The sequence below is a fragment of the Panthera leo genome, chromosome B1, assembly GCF_018350215.1.
Source record: "Panthera leo isolate Ple1 chromosome B1, P.leo_Ple1_pat1.1, whole genome shotgun sequence".
Classification (NCBI taxonomy): Eukaryota; Metazoa; Chordata; class Mammalia; order Carnivora; family Felidae; genus Panthera; species Panthera leo.
Window position 1 is genome coordinate 167,261,481 of NC_056682.1, and position 3,913 is coordinate 167,265,393.

At 40.2% G+C, this 3,913-nt stretch overlaps 1 pseudogene; it reads right to left on the minus strand.

The window, feature by feature from the left end:
* Positions 1–1,859: 1,859 nt before the first annotated feature.
* On the minus strand, positions 1,860–3,092 carry LOC122217172 (annotated as a pseudogene).
* Positions 3,093–3,913: the final 821 nt, after the last annotated feature.

The following is a 3,913-nucleotide window of genomic DNA, read 5'->3' on the forward strand; positions in this document are numbered from 1 at the left end:
AATATAGACAAGAGTTCAATAGAAAAGAATAGAGTACAGAAAAGAGGCAAAGACAATTCTGTGGGGAAAGGCAAATGGCATGTATTTATTTGTTAAAAAAGAAGAATTATTTCAATGTATAGCTCACAACATGTACAAAAGATAACACTCAATAGATGACACATATCTGCATTTTAAAAATAATTATTATTTCAATCTACAGCTAATACCATATACAAAAATTAAATTTAATAGAACATAGGTCTAACAGTAAAAACTAAAACCATAACACTTCCATAAGAAAACATAAGAGAAAATATTTCTGATACTGGATTAGACAAACACTTTCCATATAGAAAAAAAATAATAATAAATTGGTCATCATCAGAATGAATAACTTCTTGTCTTTGAAAGATACTAACAGAATAAAGACCAAAGACTAGAAGAAATTATTCCAAAATGACATAGTTGATAAAAGATTTATATCCAGAAAATGTAAGGAATCTTCAAACCTCAGTAATAAGTAAACATACAACAAAAATTTTTAAACTGGGAAAAATAGTTGAATTAGACAAAAAGATATATGGATGGACACGCAGAAATAGGCACACAAAAAATTGCCCACAACAGTAGTCATAAAGTATATGCAAATTAAAACCTCAATGAGATATCATTCAAACCATTCAGATGTCTAATATTTTAAAAGAATAGCCATACTAAGTTTTGTTAGTAATATGGAGCAACCAGAACATTTATATGCTTCTAGTAGAAATGGGAAATGATCAACAAATCTAGAAAAGTTTGGCAATTTGTTTCTTTCCTTTCTTTTGGCACCAAAATTTTTATTTACTTACCTTCCTGCCCTATTTTATTTTATTTTATTTTATTTTATTTTATTTTATTTTATTTTATTTTATTTTATTTTATTTTTAGAGAGAGATGGAGAGAGCACAAGCAGGGGAGAGGGACAGAGGGAGAGAGAGAAAGAATCTCAAGCAGACTCCACACTCAGCACAGAGCCTGACATGGGGCTTGATCCTACAACCCTGGGATCATGACCTGAGCCATAATCAAGAGTCAGACACTCAACCAACTGAGCCACCCATTCAGCCTCTTCCTGCTCTCTTTTAACATTATAAACATTATAAACCAAATGAATCTTTTCAATTCAGGGTAGTGATAGGAACCATCATGTTGCAAATGGTAGCAGATTTATGCCTGCTTTTATGATTCTCTGGACCCTCTCAAGCTCTGGCTGTCACTTCCCTTGTCCTTTTTTGGTTGTCCTTTAACAGTATATTCTAACCCTTGTAACATAGGGAAAGTACTAACCTCATTGTTCTGAGAAATATCTTAAACAAGAAAATGTTCAGCACTAAGCCAAGCTCTCAGGAGCATTCAAACTCCCAATAATTCCTCCCTGCCCTTGATTATAGTTCATGCTCATCTGCCATGTGCTGAAGAAATAGTGAATCAGTAAACTAAGAACATAGGTATAAAGTCCATAGACCAAGGGAGGGTGTAGATGGTAAATTGCATGGACTTTATGACCACCACTGCTGACCTCCAATCTAAGTAAGGACTGACTGAGTGAGAAATTTCAAAACCCTTGAGCTCATGTTTCCCTGTGGGTGTCTCCTGTGTATCTATACCATGACCAGGGCTTGAGGAGTGGCTTCTCAATTCCTCCTGCTACACATGGAACAGTATGAGGGATGCAGCAGAGGCTAAAGACTGAGTGACTAGCCTGGGAGTGGGGTAGGGGGGACAACAGGGGACATTAGCAAACCTGCCTCAAAGTCGGTGCCATTTGCTCTTGGAGAAGAGAGGTGGGACCTTAGCAAGGCCAGCAGCTAAAACACAAACAACAGGCCTGGTTTTCAGTGGCGGTAATGATCAGGCTTAGAGGGGCCCTAATAGGACATGGCCAGGTACTGGACCTGCTTCTCACTCAGTTTGGTCAGCTTCCTATTCAGCTTACCCACTGGGCTTCAGCCATTGCTTCATGTAGCTTCTTGGGCAGGAAGTGGACCTTGACAGAGTACTTGTCTGGGTGGGGCCACAGCTGTATCTGCACCAATACCTGGTTAGTGAATGAGTTGCTCATCACAAAACTGGGGTGGCCCATTGCACAGCACAGGTTGACCAGCTGGCCCTTGGCCAACAGGCTGATACAGAGCCCATTGTTCAGCCAGTAGCGGTCCACTTGGGGTTTGATGTTCGCTTTCTCCACAGTGTTTTCATTCAGCCACCTGACGTCAATCTCTACATCAAAGTGTCTAATGTCAGGCATGATGGAATCATCTTTCATCTGGTCAAAGTGTCAGCTGAGGATAATGTCAATACATCCCTTGGTGATGACAAATGTTTCCCTCCTGACAGGCCTCATCCATAGTGGTCACCTCAAAACTCTCCATGGCAGCCTGAAGTGCATTAATGGATCAATCTCCATGATGATGACACAGGCCCAGAAATATCTCATGGCCTGGGCACAGCCTTTGCCCACATCGCCATAGCCAACTACCACTGCCACCTTGCCTGCAGTCATCATGTCTATAGCCTGCTTGAAGCTGTTATGAGAGACTCCTGGCAGCCATATAGGTTGTCAAATTTGTTCTTGGTGACAGAGTCATTGACATTGATTGCAGGCACCTTCCAGATCCCATTGGCTGTCATCTTGCATTGATTATGGACCCCCTTGTGGGTCTCTTCAGAAATGCCTTGGATGCCTGACAGGAGCTGTGGATGTGAATAAGGTTGGTGAGGTCACTTCTGTCATCCAGAATCATGTTGAGAGAAAGTACATCCTTGACGTATAGCATCTGCTCAATGCACCAGAGGTACTCCTCGTCTGTGTCACACTTCCTGGTGTACACTGGGATGCCAGCCTTAGAACAGCAGTCACTGCATGGTAACTGGGTAGAGAAGATGTTGCAGCTAAACGACTGCACCTCAGCACCTAGAGCTACAAGGGTCTCAATGAGGACCGCTATCTCCATGGTCATGTGTAAGCAGGCAGTGATGCGGGCACCCTTCAGTGGTTTGAAGACTGAGTACATCTCCTGCATGCACATCAGGCCCAACATCTCATTCCCCATGATGTCCAGGGCCTTGCGTCCCCTAGGAAGCCAGACTGATGTAGCAACTTTGTAGAGCAATTTCTCCAACACGCTGGTGGCACACGGAATGATGAACATGGGCAAAGGGGAAAGGCACAGAGTAGACAATACTGGGTGAGGCAAGTTTGACAATTTCTTAAAAATGCGTATCCAAACCTATCATATGAACCAGCCATTCCTTATTAACCCAAGAAAATGAGGTCATATATCCACACAAAGAATTGTGCACATGAACACTTTGTTCATAATCATGATCAAAAGCTGGAAGCAACAAAAATGGCCATGCACAGATGAATGGATGAACAAACTGCAATCCACACACTGCAATACTACACAGCAATGAAACCAAATGAACTATTAATACATGTGATAAAATAGATAAGTCTCAAAATAATTACATTGAATGAAAGAAACCATACAAGAAAGAATGCATACTAGAATTGTATAAAGTTCTTGGAAGTATAAACTAGAACACAGTGAGAGAACTATCAGTAGGTGCCTGGGGCTGGGGAGCGGGCTGGAAATAAATAAGAAGAGGGATGATAAAAGAGAAGACTTTGGGGGATAGAGACTATGTTCATTATCTTGACTGTGTGATGGTGTCACAGTATATACACATTTTGAAACTTAACATATTTGTAAACTTTATAGTTTATTATATTTCAATTATTCTTCAATAGGGCTGTAAAAGAAAGGGATAAAGATGTATAGCATACAGCAGGAAAATTCATTAAGATAAAAAATGGAGATTTTAAAAATATGGGATAATTACTTACCTGAAATTTTCAGTATTTTTATTCCAAATGAGACTAAAA